The sequence below is a fragment of the Saccopteryx leptura genome, chromosome 7, assembly GCF_036850995.1.
Source record: "Saccopteryx leptura isolate mSacLep1 chromosome 7, mSacLep1_pri_phased_curated, whole genome shotgun sequence".
NCBI classification, from domain to species: Eukaryota; Metazoa; Chordata; class Mammalia; order Chiroptera; family Emballonuridae; genus Saccopteryx; species Saccopteryx leptura.
Genome location: NC_089509.1, coordinates 32,819,136 through 32,840,228, shown reverse-complemented (window position 1 = coordinate 32,840,228; position 21,093 = coordinate 32,819,136). Strand labels below are relative to the sequence as shown.

The window sequence follows — 21,093 nt, the reverse complement described above, 5'->3', positions numbered from 1 at the left end:
GTCAGCATAACAATTCAGATGGGAATTGCTGAGAAACATTTAAATGACTAGGATTTATAGACAGAGAACTTTGATAGATTATTAATATTATACAAACTTGCTATAGTTAATGTATATTTCTTTAACAGCACTAAAGCTTACAAGTATCTTTTAATCAAGCACACAAAGGCGCCGTGTAAGCCTGCAAGAAATCAGGAAAAATGTTGACATTTAACATTTCATTATTTGGCAGCGGTCATTTTTAAAGCACTAAAATTTTCACATAGATACAGGCTAGAAGATTTGATTTATAAAATTACTGTAATGATGGAGAGATTCTGGAGGTGGTTTAAAAATGGGTCTATAATAAGAAGGAAGGAGAAAAATTAACTTTATATATTTCATCTTATTTTAGTCATCATTGCCACCCACGAGAAGGTAGTTTTATACTCACTGTAGTCAACAAACTGCAAATAAAAGATCATAAACTTCTAGAAGTCAAAGTCTGGTTTAAGATTAATTTGTTCCTTTTCTATGAAAAATAACATTTATATTCCATGATAAGAGATGGGTTGGTATCAAGTAATAGAAAGCACCGGTACATTTGGCAAACATTAGGTTATTTCTGAAGAAAGTCACTTCTGTTTTGGCCCGAGGAATAATATATTATGTAAATATAATATAATTTATTAACATACTATGATATATTCACATACTATAAATGTATTTTGCTTTGATTAAGAGAAAAAATTATTTTACAAATTTCTACATGACTGTGTTCCATTAAATTCTTATCCATTTGTCTAAATATATATTATTTATGTCATAATTTTAATTGTTTTATTACCTGTATTTTGTGCTAAGTAGTATAAGCATCAAATAATTACATCCAGGAGAAAATAGACTGTCGTTGATTATTGCTATAATTCAAACTCTAGCTAGAGTGATCTTTGTTTAGTGCCATTTGATCTGGTCATTTTTTTGCTTACAAATTTTCAATGACTTCTTGTTAAAGATGGAAGGCAAATTATACATGCTTTTACCTCTTTTAAGAATTACTAAAAGGCTAGTACAAAAAAAAAAAAAAAAAAGAAATAGGCCTGTTCAGGTAGCTCAGCTGGTTAGTCATCCCTAATCACCAAGACTGCAGGTTTGATCCCTGATTTGGGCACATACAATAACCAACCAATAAGGGCATAAATGAGTAGAAAAACAAATCTAATCTTTCTCTTTCTCTGTCCCTCTCTAAAATCAATAAATAAAAAAAAAAAAACCAAAACAACACTTCAACAAATGGAGGACAGGTCATCAACAGAAAATAATTTTAAAAAGATTAATATGAGCTGGAAAACAGGGAAAAAAAACTACAGCAGTGGAGAACAGGAAATATTTCCTACAGCAGACATTAAGTGGTAAAAGCCAAGATGGGACCCATCTAACTAAAGAAACAGAGAGCTCAGAGGCACCTGGATGCCTGGGTAAAGAGTAGCAGTGAGAGTAGAGGTGAGAGGTGGAGCTGACACTGAGGATATTAATTGAATATTTGTACAAGGAACAGCTGGCATCCACATCTACAGAAGCAAGGCATTCCCAAAGCAACAATCCTTTTGGAGAAAATCAGTCCTAGAGAAAATAACAGCTTTGATATCTAGACTATAGGGGACTCTCCACTGGAATGGCTAGGTCCTTATCCCCCAACCTAATTACCATTAACACGTGAAATCTGGAAAGGCTGCCTTTGTTTGCAAAGTTCCAATGAACTGTTTATTGTCTCATTGTTAAATTTGTACCAGTAACCAAGGATTGCTAGGTATTTAAAGAAAGCATTCTGAAAAAGAAAGAAAGAAAGAAAGGAAGGAAGGAAGGAAGGAAGGAAGGAAGGAAGGAAGGAAGGAAGGAAGGAAGGAAGGAAGGAAGGAAGAAAGAAAAAGAAAGAAACAAAGAAAAATAAGCAAACAGGGGGAAAAAAGCTCAACTGGAAGGAATGAGTAATTTAGGGAAATAAATTGATCTTTAGAATTCTAGGAGATCTAAGATATTAGTGAGCTAAGTGTATGTTACTCATCTCCTCCCAGGACCAGACTGGAATTGCAGCTAAAATATAGAACAATTAACCTAAATAACCAACTGAAGACTAATTGAATAGAAGTCTTGGAACCAAGGATTTATGGAAGAAGCCACATAAAGACTGGTAGAAAGGGTGAAAACTCAAAAAGGGTTGGCCTGGCTCCCACATATGATGGTAAGATTCCACAAGGATATCTCAGCTGCAAGGATTCTCCTTGCAGGGTGTGGGGACTCAACTCCATGCTGGGCTTCCCAGCCCAGTGCACCACAGCTGAGATGAGGCATCCACATAACATCTGGCTGTGAAAATCAGCCAGGATTGTGCCTGCCAGGGAGAGATAAAAGTCTTCTAAATATAAAGGTGTTCTCTTCAAGAGCCAAAGCACAAAATCATGTTTGGAACCACTCACTTGTGTCCCAGCGGACAGAGGGTGAAGTAGATTAGAGACATTTGAGGAGAGACTGGAGGTTGTGGCTCTGGAAAAAGAGCTGAAGGGAGAGCTGCTAGGACCCTGTGCTGAGTCATTCTCTTATACTGCAGATGACATCTTTCTTGGGTAGAGGATTCCCCTCCTTACAGCATCCACCTGGGAAGATGCAATAGGCCCATACTCTTGACTCCCTGTCGTACCACCCTGTAGAGTTTACAGCTGACTAAAGAGACATATGCCTAGGCTAGGTGTAGAGGTCTGGGCACACTCAAGGGGTGTCAGTGACTGAGTGGTGTGGCTTTTAAGCAAGGGCCATTCCTGCCACTTTTCTGTGAACCTGACTGACACCTCCACTTCATGGGAGATCCTCTAACCCCATGCTGTGGGCTCAAGGTAGCCCCATTCTCTTGACTCCTGGTGGTCCTGCCCTGCCTGGATTTGGGCAGAATTCAAGAAAACTGTTGTGTAGTTCTGGTGTGGGGCCAATCCTCCCACCATCTACCTAGCTTGATCCATACCTGCCCTTCATGAAAGACCCACTAGCCCTATCAATCTCAACTCCTAGTAGCTCCGCCCTGTTGAGTTCAGGTAACTGGCACAATTTTGGACAAACTGAGTTGTAATGGCTCCTTGCACAGAGGCCATTTTTCCCTCAACATGTAACTGGAGCAGACAATTCCATCACATGGCCAAATCTCAGTCTCTTTTGGCCTGATAACCTCTGCTGTCCTCACTCTGAGACCCCATGCCCAGTGACAAAGGTCTACAGGCACCCGGCAGGTGGAAGCTAGACTTGGTATACACTGAAACATTTGCTGAATGGCCTCAGACAGAGCACTGGCAACAAGTTTGAGACATCGTTTTGGTGAACACCATTCACTCTCACTTGGTGACTCACTGAGAGCCTACCTTATGAAACTTGAGTACTGCCAGAGGCTATTTCAGTGCCTTAGCCTATCAGACAACAGGCAGTTATAGGCAGGTGAAGGCGAATCTTAGGTGCCCTGGAACTTTTGCTGATCTGTCCCTGGGCCCAATGCTGTTGGAACCTGGCCTTGGTAAGCAGCTTGGTCCTTCCTACATACACCCAGGCCAAGAAGAGCCAGACACAAACTGGATTGCTTTGTAGCACCAAGTCAGTTGCCCAGGGCAAACTATAAGCAGGGTCTGACTTTGGCCTGCACCAGAGTCCCTGCCAAGAGGCCCTAGAACCAACACACAGAGTGCCCAGCTTCAGACAACATCAGAGCAGGGTCTGATTAGCTTCACAGGTGGCATATCCAAAGGGAGGTCTGGCAGGTACCAGACCCCACTGAGGCAAATTTTGCTTTATGTGGTCAGCACCTGGACAGCAGCTCTGCAGTAGGGGTCCACAGAGTCAGCCATCCTGAAGGTTGACCCCACACATGAATGGACCAATAGTAATCAAGACTAAATTACAACAGAAGGGCCCACATAACCTACACAAGGGAAACTCCTTGGAACACCCAGATAAGGTGACCAAGGAGACTGTGCCACTGGATCCCACAGACACCTACTACAAAACACCCTACCAAGAGTGGGAGTCATAGCATATCTACCAAATACACAGAAACAAGCACTAAGGGGCAACCAAAAAGGAGAGAGAGAGAAAAAAAGAAAGAACAAGAGAAATCTCTAGAAAAAGAGTTAACTAAAATGGAAGCAAGCAACTTACTAGATACAGAGTTTACAAAAATAGTTATAAAGATGCTCAAGTAACTTAGTGAGAACTTCAACAAAAAGATAGCAAGTCTAAAAATGGACACAGAAACCATAGAAAAAAAGTTAGAAATTCTAAATACAATATCTGAAATGAAGAATGCACTAGAAAGAATAAATGGTAGGTTGGATGAAGCAAAGGTTCGAATCAGTGATTTGGAAGACAAGATAACAGAACACCCAATCAAAGCAGCAAAATAAAAAAGGAATTATAAAAAAATGAAGATAGTTTAAGGGACTTCTGGAATAACATGAAGCATAACAACATATACATTACAGGGGTCCCAGAAGGAGAAGATAGTGAGCAAAGGATTAAGAATGTATTTGAAGAAATAATGAGGGAAAACTTTCTTAACCTGGTAAAGAAAAATGACAGAAAGTCCAAGAGGCACAGAGAGTCCCAAATAAGATAAATCCAAAAAGGCCCACACCAAGACACATCATAAGTAAAATGGCAAAGGTTAAGGATAAAAAGAGAATCTTAAAAGCAGCCACAGAAAAGTAGTTAGTTACCTACATAAGAGAGCTCCCATAAGACTGTCAGCTGATTTCTCAACAGAAACTGTGTAAGCCAGAAGGGACTGGCAAGAAATATTCAAAGGAATGAAAAGCAAGGACCTACAACCAAGATTATTCTACCTAGCAAAACTATCATTTAGAATTGAAGGACAGATAAAAAAGCTTCCTATAGAAAGAAAAAGCTGAAGGAGTTCATTACCATCAAACCAGTACAGTCGTCCCCTGCCATATCATGGTTCACTTTTCATGGTCTCACTGTATCGCGGATTTTTAAATTGTATATATCTAATTTTGTATTGTGGATTTTTTGGTATATTATGGGATTTTGTGGTATATAGGTTTTTAATATATTTATTATTTTTGCAGTAAAATAAGCATTTTCTAGCCCCTAAAATTGAAAACAATATAAAAATATTAATTAAAACATATTGAAAGAATATTACCATATATTCACTTGTGAGTACCCATACAGAATTTTATATGTTGTTAAAATTACATGGATTTAAAAGTGTAGAAAGTGTCTAAGAGCATAGGAAGTGTTTATAAGAATGTGGGAAAGGTTAAAAACAGTGTGGGAAAGGTTAAAAACAGTGTGGGAAAGGTTTATAAGAGTGTGGGGGGGGGTTTATAAAGCCTTAAAATATATATAAATAATAAAATAAATATAAGGTCACTACTTTGTGGATTTGCACCTATTGCGGGGGGTTCTGGAACCCAACCCCCATAATAGACAAGGGACCACCATTTTACAAAACATGTTAAAGGATCTTCTTTAAGAAGGTAAAGAAAAAAAGATAAAAAATACGAACAATAAAATGGCAATAAATACATACCTATCAATAATTCTTTAAATGTAAATGGATTAAGTGCTCCAATCAAATGATACAGGGTGGCTGAATAAATAAGCAAACAACACTTCCTCTTACATATGCTGTCTATAAGAGACTCACTTCAGATCAAAAAGCAGACATAGACTGAATGTAAAGGTATAGAAAAAGATATTTCATGACACTGAAAACAAAAATAAAAGAGCTAGGGTATCAATACTTATACCAGACAAAAATGACTTTAAAACAAAGGCTTTAACAAGAGACAAAGAAGAAACCAGAAATTCTACCTTTGGGTATTTATCAGAAGAAACCCAAAACACCAAATTGAAAAGACATATAGACCCATATGTTCACTGCTGCATTATTTAAAATAGCTAAGATATGAAAGCAACCTCAGTGTTCATCAATAGAGAATGAATAAAGAAATAATGGGGCATATATACAATGGAATATGACTCAGCCATAAAAAAGAATGAAATCTTGTGATCAGCAACAACATGGATGGACCTAGAAGGTATTGTGTTGAATGAAGTAAGTCAGACAGGAAAAGACAGATGCCATATGATTTCACTTATATGTATAATCTATAAAACAAAATGAATGAACAAGCAGAACAGAAACAGACTCAGAGATACAGAGAACATTTTGACAGTTGCCATATGGGATGGGTGAAAAAAATGAAAGGATTAAAAAGTACAAATTGGTTACAGAATATCCATGGGGATGTAAATACAAGATAGGATTTATAGCCAATGTATTCTACTATGTATGGTATCAGATGGGTACTAGATTTATCAAGATTATCACTTAGTAAGTTATATAAATGTCTAATCACTGGTTGTATATCTGAAGCTAATACAATACTGCATGTCAACTGTAATTAAAAAATAAATTAATTAAAAAAAGAGAAATAATGCAAAATAACAAAAGGCAATTCAACATTTTAAGAAAACTAAAAATTGCATAGCTAAGGACATATAACCAAAGAAGATTATTTGGGACTATAATAAACCATTAATTCAAATGATTTTGTGTCTGGCACTGTTTCAGTTACTGAGAATATAACAGTGAGGGGGAAAATAATAAACAAAAAAATAAAACCAATTAGTTAAAATAGATAATAATTGTTGTCTTCTTAATGCCATAGTCAAGAATGTAGAGAGTGACAATAATTTCAAAAATTAAGTTAAATAAAATGTTATTTGTATTAACAGTAAGTGCTATGGAGAAAAATACACTGCTCACAAATATTAGGGGATCAGGGAATGTGCAGATACACCAGTACTTTCAGCCTTTTCTTTAGTGCATTTTCACCAATGAAATAAAAGTTGGTTTTGCATCTCATTTGCATAATTAAACTTTCTTTGACTTGTCATTTGCTTTTCTGATGTTCTTGTTTAATAAAAAAATCAAATGTTTCTTTTTTTATCGCTTCATATTCATTTTGAAATATCCCCTAATATTTTTGAGCAGTATATAATAAGGAGAGTAGAGCAAGAATGAATATTTCCAATAAAATGACCAGGAAAGGCCCTAACTGAGCAGCTGCCACTTGGCTCAAGAATTTAAGGAAGAGAAGGACCAAACGATGTGGTAATTTGGGTGAACGGAATTTCCAGAACAACAAATGCAAAGGCCCCTTTTACACAATAATATAAATACGTAATTGCAGTTATAAAATAGATGTGAATGGGATCAATTTTAGAGATGTAGAAATGAAAGAACTGAGGACAGAACCATGGAGTAGGTGTGTGCACTAACATCCTCATCTGACACAGGAGATAATCCCAAAGCAGCATCTATAGTTAATGAGACAAAAAATAAAGGTATTAGTGGCTCTGGTTAGTTAGCTCAGTCAGTTAGAGCATCATCCCGAAACAAGGTTGTGTGTTTGATCCTCAGTCAAGACACACACGGGAAGCAACCAATGAATGCCCAACTAAGTAAAACAACAAATGAATGCTTCCCTTCCCCCCTCCTCCATCCCTTCCTATCTGTCTCTCTAAAAATCTACCCATTAAAAAAAAAAAAATTAAGACCTGGTGGGATAGCAAGGTTGGTTGGAACATTGTCCCGAAGCACAGTGGTTGCCAGTTTAATCTCCAATCAGGACACACACAGGAGCAGCTCTATGTTCCTGTCTGTCTCTCTTTCCCTGCTTCTCTTAAAAATAAATAAGTAAGTAAGTAAATATATAAAGGTATTAGTTTATTATTCATAGCACAGAGAAACCAAAAATAGAGATAAAACTAGATAATGAATGATAGAGAAAAGGTGAGGGTAGGGTGATTGAGTGTAAATGCCTCTTTTATTTATGTGTGTATATTAATATATGATTCCTAAAAATAAATAAAAATTTTGATGTGAAGTAGATTACTTTTACCTGGAAAAATGAAGATAAATATCAAAGAAAATGGAAAAACAAGTGAGGCTTAAGTGGAAAAAAACTGGACCAAAGAACTATTAATTTAACCATATGTATTATTGATTTGATTTAAGAACATACACACTCACATATACACACACAAACACACACATACGCTTTGGAGACTTTCCATTGCTCCTAGAATATCGAAATCCTAAACCCAGCCAACAGAGCCCCGCCTGCCTCACCAGCCTCCCCTCATGCCTAGCCACACCGGTCTCCTTTCAGTTTCCTAAGCAAACAAACCCCTAGGCTTCTGTCTATGCTATTCCTTCCATCTGCAGTTTCAGGTCCACCTCTGTGGCATACTTATCCATTAGGTACTGAAGGCACTAATACCTAGGGTTCATAATATTTTAGGGGTCCATGAAACATTTTAATCTTTTAAAACAATAGGAACAAAACCTTTTAGGTCAAAGAAATGTTTTAATGTATAATATTAACATTTGTCTTCATACTAGTCTAATAGCAAAATATAATTTTTAATATATTTTCTGGAGGCAGGGGCCATGAAGGCAAAAGTGTGTAGGCCCACAATAGGCATAATGTGGCCTCTGCCTATCCTAGTTCTCAATTCCACTTCACCTTGTGAATCCCTCTCAACCTTCAGATCTCAGCCTGATTCAGACTATACGAAGTACCTATATATAATGTTCTCCCATCACCTTGCAATATGGAAATGAAATAAACACGTGATTTTTGGATTTAACGATATCAGGAACCGTGTCTACCTAACTGGCCACTGTACACCCTGCACACAGACTTGTATGAAGTGACAGGATAAGCTAAAGGACTGAGAATTCTCTACTGTGCTTTCTCAAGTCCGTGTTGGGTTTTCTGATCCTGGACTTGAGATTACTATTTACTTTTTTATTGGTTGTTTTCTCATTTTATAAATGAGAATAATAATGAAGTAATGAGTTAGAATAGTACCTGGCACATATAGTAAACCATCTTTAAAGGCTATTCTTCTTCATGTTATTAGATGACTACTATTTTTATTATTACTATCATCATTACTATTTCATACATTGGGTGAGTTAAGTAAATGTTTTGGTTTGTTAATTCCCTGCCTTTTACTATCTATTATGTAAATATAATATGTTTTAAAAGGGCGCGGATAAAGAGGGAGTCATTTTAACAACTTAAGTCACAAATATTTTAGGAAAGAGAGCAAATAGCCATAAAAACAGAAGGAAGCTGAGGTGTTGGTAGCTGAAAATACATAATTATCTATGAATTGAAGACTTTAAAATTAGGCTTTCAAAATATCCACACTAACCAGTTGGTAATATTATATAATAAGATCAGGCTAGAAGAATATTTATAGCAAAGAATAGTAAGTCAGAATTCTCTTAAACATAAATTTCCATGAAAATATAATAAAAATGAGAGGTGGCATTATTTATTTTTTTTAAAGACAAAAACCTTACCCATTTCCCCTGAATAGATTCTTTACACAGCTGAACAAAATTTTCAACAGTGATATTATTTTCTTGGGGTTACAATTTTTTATATATCATTCCTTCTGTAGGCAAATAAAAATACATACCCCAAAGCAGCAAAAATAAAATAAAACAACAGTACCTGAAAAACCTATCAAGGATTTTGTTTCGGTTTACAATTTACCTTACTATTTAAACTTCCGACTCCTGAGATGATCCTGAGGATAAAGTAACAGTTCCAGGTTTGATTCCCTCTAGTATTTCAAACAATACTCCACAACCTAGAGACCATCGTTTTGAGGATAAATGGCTAGTTCGAATGTCCTGAGGCTTTCCCTCAGGCCTATAATCTCTCCTAATCATTATTCACAATCTCTCAGAAATGCCTCAAGCTAAAATTGTGATTGCAATATAGAACTAAATTTGCTGATTCATTTTTGAAAATCCTTTCTTCTTTCATGATTTCTTCTTCTAATCCATGCATATTTAGATATCAACTACAGAAAATTAAAATTTAGAGCAATAGTCTGTTTGACCTATTGCTTTCTTTACTAATTTATTAAAAATATATTTTAATAACAAAAATGCTTCAGGACTACATTGCAGAATACATATAACAGAATATATAAAGTAAGTCCTTAAAGGAGATACAAAACAGTAATAATGGAGAAGAGTTTCTATCTTTTATTTGGAAATCCAAAAAGATTTTTACAAATACAAAATGAAAATCAGGGAACAAGCTAGAGTCAAATCACACCACAAAGTTCTTTAATTAGTCCTTTCACTTTTTGTACTTACTAATTAAGATGTCAAAAGTATTATTTCTTGCCATCTATCCTGCCAAAAGTTTCCACTCTTACTTTATTTCTAGGATTGATCATTGATTGCAATCCTTTATCTGTTCTTCCCATAACTCTGTCAGCTTGACTTGATAGTAAAACACAACATTTTACTGATTATAACATGAAAGAGTCTCTTCTCCTAAGAACAGTAATTAAGAGTGAGGGCTATTTGTCTCAGACTGCCTGGATTAGTGTCAGACTCTTAACTTTTATTAAGGGGATATTAATAGTTACTACTATAAAGTATATTGTGAAGATTAAATAAGACAATGATTTAAAATATATAGTAGATTGGTACATAGTAAGCACTCAATAATTTTTAGTTGTTAATAATAATTTTAGAACCTTTTATATATTTGTTAAATGTCTTCTGAGAAAATGAAAAAAATTTGTGCGATTTCGGACAAACTTGTGTTAAACTTTGTTATTTTGTTTTTTTGTTCATCAAGTAATATGATCTGAGAATATTAACAAAAAGGTCTCTATTAACTATTAAAACTTACATGATTTTTTTTTACTTAGCTATAACTATGGTTCACAATATTTTCCTTCTCTGCTTTTCATATGCAATGACAATTCTATTTCCAGCTGAGACTAACTTTGTTTTGGTATCCTTTTTTGAATAAGAACCATATCTGATAATATTCTGTACTCTTTCTGGCATTAGTACTCACTATCAAATACTAAGAAAGTTGCTTTCTTCTGATCTGATACCTAAACACTAATCAGATATTAATCATGTAAAACATGTAAAATTTTGAATTCTATCTAATCCAAAAATTAAAATAAAACAAAACACGTTTCCAGAGAGGAATATGTAAAATTTTACAACACAGTCTTGGAAAAGTCCCCATTAATACAGTAAAACAATTCACAATCTAGGACAGAAATGTGATATTTATATCATGGTGTAAAAAGTAGTTATATCTTCTAATATGGCATAACTTTATTAAAATGGAACCTGATGCTTTTACTACTTTAGTAGTAAAAAGAGTATGGGTCACAGAGATGTGTATATTTAATGCATAGAAAATGAGCAACACATTATTTTGTCTCAAGTACTATAATTAAATTCTTATAGAGGCTATTTTAACATCCTAAATTATATAATACTAATCTTAGCTAATGGCAATGTTTGGTATAACATAATATGTTGTAGTGGAAGTCAATGATTTCAGCTAGAAAAACTATGGTAGATGTAAAATACAGGTTAGGTAAAATTACCTTTACAGTCACTCTCATACTGAATGAAATATTAAAAGATGGAATAACTTAATGTCTGAATTTGCTTCCAAATAATATAGGAGGTTTAAAAGAAACAAGATTAGCCTTGAGTTCTTAATTATTGAGGCCAGACTGAGGTACGTGGGCGTTTATTATACAGTGTGTCCGTAAAGTCATGGTGCACTTTTGATCAGTTACAGGAAAGCAACAAAAGATGATATAAATGTGAAATCTGCACCAAATAAAAGGAAAACCCTCCCAGTTTCTGTAGGATGAGTGGCAGCATGTGCGCATGCGCAGATGATGACGTAACACCGTGTATACAGCGGAGTAGCCCCCGGCCATGCCAGTTGAGATGTGGACGGTACAGAGGAAAGTTCAGTGTGTTCTGTGGCTCACTAAATTCGAATCTGTGACCAAAGTGCAACGTGAATATCTGCGTGTTTATAACAAGTGCCACCACATAGGAATAACATTACTCGATGGGATAAGCAGTTGAAGGAAACCAGCAGTTTGGTGGAGAAACTCCATTCTGGTTGGCCATCAGTCAGTGACGAGTCTGTAGAGGCTATATGGGATAGCTACCTAAGGAGTCCTAAAAAATCTGTGCGTGAGTCCACATCGAACTGCACTGAATAGGTATGAAACTGGGAGAGTTTTCCTTTTATTTGGTGCAGATTTCACATTTCTATCGTCTTTTGTTGCTTTCCTGTGACCAGTCAAAAGTGCGCCATGACTTTACGGACACACTGTACTATTCTGCCAAATCTTCTGTTTGAAACTGTCCATAATCAACTTTTTTGTTTTATTTATTTATTTATTTCAGCAAGAGGAGGGGAGGCAGAGACAGACTCTGGCATGCGCCTGAACTGGGATCACCCAGCAAACCCACTAAGGGGTGAGGCTCTGCTCATCTGAGGTATTGTTCTGTTGCTCAGCAACCAAGCTCTTCTTAGTGCCTGAGGTAGAGGCCATGGAGTCATCCTCTGCACCTGGGGCCAATTTGTTCCAATTAATCCATGGGTGAAGGAGGGGAAGATAGAGAGAGAGAGAGAGATGCAAGAGGGAGAGGGGTGAAAAGCAGATGGGCACTTCTCCTGTGTGTTCTGACTGGGAATCAAACCTGGGACACCCACATTCTGGGCCAATGCTCTACCACTGAGCCAATCAGCTAGAGCAGAACAGTTTTTAGAAAAAGTTGATGTACATGTAGACATTCAAAACAGAATACATAAAGAAGAGGGCAGATTTAAATGCAACCTCATAAAATGCTAACTATACATGGCAAAAAATAAAGCACATAAAATAAAAATATAGCATAACAAAATGGAAAAACATAATCGTAACGTGATTTACAGTGTTAATATTCTTAATATAATTCCTGATTCCTTGCAATCAAGACAAGCCACTGAAGAGCCCCCAAAATTTTGGAATGGGATGTAAATGAGATAGTCAAAATCAGTTAACAACAAATGACAAAACTACAAAGAAAGTGCCACTCTCTTACACTGTTGGTAAAAATGCAAATTGGTACAGATTTTCAATATATTTCATCTTTGACCAACCAATACCACTTTTAAGAATAGACTACAAGCTTGTATTTTCCAAAGTGTTAAGTGGGATGTTATCAGATGTTATTTTGTGTGTGTTCAAGTCTAAATTTAATTTTAAATGTCAACTTATACAATGGCGCTTAAAATTTTTTCCCATTTAAAAAATTTTCCTTTGCTTTTTAAATAATACACTTTAGTTTTTAGAGAATTTTTGGACTCAGCAAAATTAAATGAAAAGTACAAAGATTTTCCATATGCCCTCTTCCTCCACACTTCTGCAACTATCAACATCCCACAGACAGATGTTATTTTAAGAAAGGATTCTACAATCAAATAAGTTTGATTTCTAAGATCTTAGTATATATAATACTCTGCATTGGCATTCTCCAAGATGGTGGATATCAGGCAGTATTTTCTCATAGCATAGGATAGGTCGTGGAGTCCTTCCATCAAAGAGCATATTTGGGAACTACGTTTCTGCAATACTTACTTTTTTTAAAGTTGTCCTTAAAAAATTATTAGATACAAATACAAGTATGTATAAGTATTGTATAGTATTATATTTTTCACTCCATTAGATGCACTTTTTTTCCCCCAAAAGTGGAGGGGAAAATGCCCATGTGTCTTATGGAGCGAATGTTCATTTTTTTTTTTAACTGCTGTGGGTTCCCGGACAACTAGAAGAATATTTGAACATTACAGTCTCTTCTCATTTATTAATAACAGTGCTAATGGTTGTCAATACTGTTGCTAAATTTACATTGTTGAAATATTACTGTGGTATATTTTATTAAATATTTTAACACACCATTTGGTTCAGAATTTTTTTTCTTATTTTCCTCCTTAAAACCCTAGTTGCGTCTTATGGTCAGGTGCGTCTTCGGGAGTGAAAAATACGGTATGTTCATTTAAGTCATGTTAACTACAGGGAGAAATTAAAAACATCTTAAATAATAATTGGAAAGGGTTATATAATTTTTGTTATATCTTTGCGATAAAATATTATACAGCCATTGACAATGGTAATGTGGATGATAATTACTGGCATGAAAAACACCACAACTTGCTAAGTGAAAGAAGCTGTCTAGCCAGAGTTTCTATATCCTATTATTTCTAGTCATAATCACAATTATTATATATATATATATACATGTTATGCATTATATACATATATATTCAGAAAGACATTCAACAAAATATAAAATATATTTATCTCAAGGTGGTAAGATTACTATACTTTTTACTGTCATATATATATTACATATATATTTACAATAAACATGTATTAATTTTAGAATAGAAGTATCTTTGTAGAGGCAATGTAAATATGTGTGTTAACTTTGGCATTTTAATTTATAAATGTCAGAAGATGCTTTTTATATTTAATAAAAATTAAATTAACAGACAAGAAAACTATAATTATATAAATGAATAATGGAGAGGAAAAAATACAACTCCTACCTTCTGGAGAGAAACTGATAAAAACATAACAAGTGCTGTGAGACCCAGCAGTGTAATAATGGAGGCATTAAATCTCTAGATGCTCTATGCCTTTATAAGCCCCTATATGGGAGTACTTCTTCTCTCTGAAACAGAAATAACATAGACACACATTTATTTAAAGTTGTGGCTGAATGAAAACCATCCTGAGGCACAGATTGGAGCTATATAGGCTGCCTGTTTTCAAGTGGGGTCTCATAGGTAAAAGATTGGAAATATTCCCTCTTACTTGTTATGTAGCCTTGTAAAAATTATTTCTCTTCTCTGAACCTGTTTTCTCGTATGAAAATGGGGATAATAATAGTACTCAATTAGAAGGGCTGCTACAAAGGTTAATGTTCATAAAATATTTACAACATTGACAGATACAATAGTATATGCTATATATGTGGTAAAAAAAATACCTGGGTAGTGTTGGTTATATTACTAGAGACCCTTTACAGAGTATATTACTGTAAGTGACATTATAATTCTGTTCACATCTCAAGAAATTCCTACCTCAATGCTGTGAGGTAGATCTTATTACCACTTGGACCTCACTTTTGTAAATCAGAAACCTGATTTTATTAGCTCCCCAAACTCATACAAGAAATTGATCGATTTAAAAGGAGAAAAATTTTATTGCTCCAAATGATAGCCAAAGAATTGGATAAAATACTACTTACTGATATCTGGTCTATTTAAGTACCAAACCACTTAGAAATGACCTATCAGTATAAAATTAAAGCAATAAGAATTGAAAACTCAAATTGGACCTTGCATCAAGTCATAGTAGTGTGCTCATCTAATGTGTTACCAGTTTCTTCTTATTCTGTATATGGCATCTGGAGAAGGCACAGCATCAATATTTAATCTAAATTTAATAATAAAAAATAGTCCTGTGGTGGCTCAGTGGATAAAGTGTCGACCTGGAATGCTGAAGTCTCGGTTCAAATCTCTGGACTTGCTGGGTCAAGGCACACACAGGAAGCAACTACTACTTGTAGATGTCTCCTGCTTCTCCCCCATCTTTCTCACTCTCTCTCTCTTTCTCTCTCCCCTCTCTCCAAAAAAATCCATAAATAAAATCTATAATAATAATAACAATAATAATAATAAATAATCCAAATTAAGGGGCACCTTACAAACAGTTGTCCCAGACTTTATACAAAAGGTCAATGTCATGCCATAAAAAGGCTAGGATATGTTTTTAGACTAAAAACAAATTAAATGAATAGGACAACTGAACGCAATACATGATCTTTAATTGGCTTTGGGTCAGGGAATAAAACAGCTATATCGGTTAATAAATTTAAAATTAACTTTGGTGATTTATTCTTATAGATAAAATTATTCATTCATGCATTTATATTAATCATAATTTATTAAATAACTATTCAGTATGGTAAGCCTGTAGATAACAAAAATTCTTGCAAGTAACTGACCGTAAAATATAGACTTGGCTTGGCCAAAAGGGTTAAGCCAAGGGTAATGAGGATCACTCTATCTCAGTCTAACAAGTAAGCAAAATAGTTAAACTGTCATCTGTTTTATTTGGGAGTCAGGCCATCATCCTACTGAAGTATTTCCCCTTTAAATGCAGGGGAAAAATTCAGAATGTTGAAGTAGGTTGCTACTTCATGCAGCCTTCAGTAAAGTTCCACAGGAAAGAGTGGTGGATTAGGAAACAGAGAAGGAAAACAAGATAGCTTTGCCAAAAGAGTTGCTTTCAGTCTATGGCTGAGAATCAGATGATCTGAAGCCTGGCAGGATTGAAGAAGCCAAGTTATAAATGTTGTATAATGATCTTTTATTTATTTTTGAATACATTATTTGCATAATACAGAATTTATAAGATATAAAAAGGCAGTGAAAATTTTCCTTTGCAGTCTTGATCCCCAGACATCTGCTTTCCCTCTCCAAAGGCAACTCCTGATACAGATTCATATATTCTTCCAGATGTGTCTAATGCATTGCCATATCTGCACATGTATTTACAGAAATGGAGCAAGTTATACACAGTTATACCTTGGTTTCTTCACATGTTTTGTCAATTGATCATTTCAGTATATATAGAGCTGCCTTATATATAATTATTGTAAAGCTTATGGCATAAGAAACTATAGAGTTGACAAGAATGCAAAAGGATATAATAGATGGTTTCCCATGCAGAGGAAATAAGATACTGGCAGAAAAGAGCATCTAGTGTAGGGGTACAGGAGTACCTAAGACCATGACAGAGGAAGGTACTTGGGAGGGTTGTCTGAAGACATCTTCCGATTTTAAGATGCCAGTGTACTGTGTGTTCTGTGGCAGAGCACCTGAAAAGTTACTGAAGCCTCTGCTCTGAAAGGGTTGGAAAAGAGGCTAAGACTGATCAGGCAGACATAAAAGGGACTGAAGTTTAAAGAAATGGGGCAAAGAGTACATGGTCTGTAGAACTGGAGACCAGAGCTAAAACCACGGCAGTATGTCCAGTGTGTAAAGTCTAGAGGCCTAGAACATCTCCGCAGGTGCTGCACATGATGCCAGATGCCAAGGGCCAAGCAGTAACTCAGCAGAGACTTGTAAGCAGAGAGAAGAATGTGGAATCTCATACTTACACACTAATGCCGGAATGAGATGAGTTCCCCAGGAACTTGAAGAAGAGTAGAAAGGAAGGGAAAATATGAAGTAGAAAATATTCTTATTTAAAGCATAAACTGACTCAAATTTAATTCAGGAATAACCAAGCAACTACCAGTTGGTAGGATTAAGTTTTCCTTTATCTGTGAAAATGGTGGTGGTGACAGGGGGTGGTGGGAGGGGGATGACCAGGAAAAGGGGTTTAAGTAAGATAAATCCATTTTAGATGTAGGTAAATAATGTTTTATACACTTGAGGTAAACAATTGTAAAATTTAAATTTACATTGCCAACTCATAGGTTAGAAGGATACAATGAAATGGTTGAGTGAAAATGCACAAGCAATGAATGGTGTGTTTTTCTGATAACTATTTCTGCTGGTAACTTTTCTTTGACTTTTCACCAAGTTCAGGGGATCTTCAACGCAGTCTCATAATTCCACACTTTATTATGCACATACACTCCCAAAGAGTATTAGCTTTCAAGTAATATGAATCCTGAGTTCAAATTCTACTTCTGTCAGCCATTAGCTCTAGGAGTTTGGGGAAGCAACTTCTCTGAATCTATTTATGATCTTTACTCATAAAACATAGTGTGATAATAAAAAAATTAAACATGTATTAAGAAGATAATGAGACATACATAGCACAGTAGCCCAAGGTTGATGGGGTACATACTTTCTTTAAAGTTTAATCTACGTTGTCCAGTTTTTGATTTAGAAAATTTGATCTTGGCCTGGCGTGTGGAAGTCCCGGGTTTGATTTCCGGCCAGGGCACACAGGAGAGGCACCCATCTGCTTCTCCACCCCTCCCCCTCTCCTTCCTCTCTGTCTCTCTCTTCCCCTCCCACAGCAGAGGCTCCATTGGAGCTAAAGATGGCCTGGGCGCTGGAGATGGCTCTGTGGCCTCTGCCCCAGGTGCTAGAGTGGCTCTGGTCGCGGCAGAGCGACACCCCGGATAGGCAGAGCATCACCCCCTGGTGGGCGTGCCAGGTGGATCCCGGTCGGGGGCATGCGGGAGTCTGTCTGACTGCCTCCCCGTTTCCAGCTTCAGAAAAACACAAAAAAATAAATAAAAAATAAAAAAATAAAAAAAAAAGAAAATTTGATCTTGTCATATGTCCTGATTATATGAGAGATTGAACCATGTAATATATGGCTCCTAGTTATTGTTCTCAGATCAATGTAGTAGTATACATTCCTACACGCTGTGAGGGAAGCAGCCCTGCATCATAGTAAAATCATTTAAATGCAAAATATATAATATATATATAAACAGCAACCTCCTCAAATCTTACTCTGAGACAGTATAGGAATTGAATATGGTAACTTCCCATTTTCTGCAGATAGAAATTGTTTTTTAGAAAGAGATTTACCTCAAATCTGACAAATGTTAAAAAGAAAAAAATATAATTCAACAAAAAATTAAAATAAAAAAGAAATTATATATAGATAATAATACACAATATTGATTTGTGGTTAAAGATAGCAGATTGAACATACATATTTAACTTCATCCCCTTTCAAAACCACACTAAAATATAATATAATATGAAGTATTTTATTAAAAAGAATAAACCAAGAAAAAAAGGAGATTAGAGATGAATGATAGTAATCCAAATTTGGAAGCTAAAAGTCAGAAAAACTATAGCTAACTGATCTTGCAGACCCAAGCACGCTGAATCCTAAAGCAGAAGGTGAAGCCAGGGAGCAACTCTATTTGCACTACAGTTTCCAGGAAACTTAGGAATTGGTGGCACCCAGACTTAAGAAAGTTGGTTAAAGGTGGACAAAAAGAGCAAGCCTGTTGGGAATTCTGTTTAAGAATTAGTATTTTACATTCCCTTCTTACCCTTCACAGTTGGACAAGAACCTCGCACCTCCCCCCCCCTCCCCCCATCCTAGCAGAAGAGTTAATGTTTATTCTTTGGAGAAGATAAAACAGAGGGTTCCTTGGCTGGGAAATTTTGAGGAAGTCTGAAGGACAGAGTACTCTACTGAAAACAGAACTGAACGACATCGTACATGCTGAGTATGGTGACTCCCAACTCCTCTTCTACTGGGTTTGCAGAATGTTCATAGCCTATCTTGTAACTTCTAGGCATGAGAGTAAAAAAATCTTCTGTGGTGAAATCTCACTGGACTGAAAAGGAAAGTATTCACCAAAATGATATTGGTGGTTCCTGAAGAAACAGCACAGATTTAAGGAATTCACAGTTATTAAGCCCCAATTATGCGTTATCTAGGCATTCCCCTTTCTTACCACCATACATATGAGCTGACAGCCAATGACCACTAGACATCTGAGGAAAGCCCTAACATGAAAGATGAAGCCTAAAGAAAACAAACAGGAAATAGAACTACTCAGGGAAATAAAATTTCCAAATTATCATCAAGGAGATAAGAGAAAAACTGCATCCATGAAACAAGAACAAGTTGACTTTTTTTTTAAAAAAAGGAACACAGTGCTACTGAAAAACAAAATTATATTAGAAAAGGAAACCTCAATGGAAACATTGGGAGATATTCCAGCAAGTAAAGAGACTAAGAAAAAGAATGTAAGAGAAAGTATAAGAAAGTTAGAAGATCAATTTAGAGATTTAACATCCAGATAACAGAAAGAAAGAAAAGAGAAAATGAAAAGAAAGAAATCATTGATGAAGCACTTCATGATAAAATTTCCTGAATTAAAGACAAGTAATTTCTAGATTAAAAGGACTCACTGAATATCTAGTCTAATTAATAAAAACAGAACCCCAAGAAGGCTCGTCGTAACAAAGTTTCAGAACTCTGGGACAAATAGAAAATAGTAAACTTTAAAGGTTCTGGAAAAAATATATAGAACAGAAACTAGATTGTCTTTCAACTTTTCAATATTGGAAGCTGAAAGACAATGGAGAGCATCCATAAAAATTCCGCACTCAGCCACAATTATCAATCAAATGTTAGTTAACCATAAAGACATTTCAGACAGGCAAGATCAAAGCTATTGGTAGAAGTGCTCCACCAAAATGAGAGTAAATGAAGAAGAAAAGACATTAAAAACAGGAGATCTAATTCAAAGGAGGGACAAAAGAAACCCCAAGGTGAGAGTAAAAAGAGATCTGTTTCATGTGGGACAGAGATTACAGTTGAGTCAGAAATAAGTACATAGGAAACTAAACAATTGAAACATAAGACAATTATTAATTATAGGGAAAGCCGAGGATTATATATATGACATGGTTAAGTCACAAAATGAGTTTTTATAGTTATTAACTGTGTGTACTATAATTGAATATTAAACATCAAAATCATGATATAACCATATGGAGATGATGGTGTATTTGAAGTGATGGCATACTGTAGGGGACATAAAAGAGATCTACATCTTCCAAAGTGGCACATTAATAGAATATATGTGAAGCTGAAAAAAATCAAGAAGTAGAAATATAATCATGTTATTTAGAGATATTCTTTTTCATAAATACCGAAAGCAGCAAAAAAAATAAAAATTAATAGTGACTGCTTCTGGAAATTGGAAACCAGTGAAAGGAAGTGTGGAGCAGGGTACTGCTGTTTTCTTAAGGTAAGTTTTGTAGGACTATTCAATTTTTACATTATGTGCATGTATAACTTTGATAACTATAAAACAAAACAAAAACAGCATAAAACTTAACATTAACAATTATCTGTGGAATGTTAGTAGGCATTTACAAATTCTTAATGTGGTTGCACAAATTAAATTATATAACCTTATAGGGTAAGTTTCTAGAAAACAGTTGTTGCACCAAACATTTGCTATAGCAGCAGCACATGGCAGATATCTAAATGTTGCTATTAAATGATAACAATAAAAATAAAAAACAGGCACTGCTGTTGGTTCTCAACTTCCTGGGTTTAAATCTTAGCTCTACCTCTTTCTAGTTATATAATCTTGGACAATATGTTAAACTT

At 35.4% G+C, this 21,093-nt stretch overlaps 1 protein-coding gene across 14 annotated transcripts in view; it reads right to left on the bottom strand.

Moving 5' to 3' along the window:
- Positions 1-21,093, bottom strand: part of MBD5 (methyl-CpG binding domain protein 5) — a 512,364-nt gene that overhangs the window by 182,992 nt on the left and 308,279 nt on the right. For all 14 annotated transcript variants that reach the window (XM_066346280.1, XM_066346282.1, XM_066346272.1 and 11 more), the window contains one exon: positions 14,517-14,641. The gene's annotated coding sequence lies outside the window, so the exon portion shown is untranslated. The remainder of the gene's footprint in view (positions 1-14,516; positions 14,642-21,093) is intronic.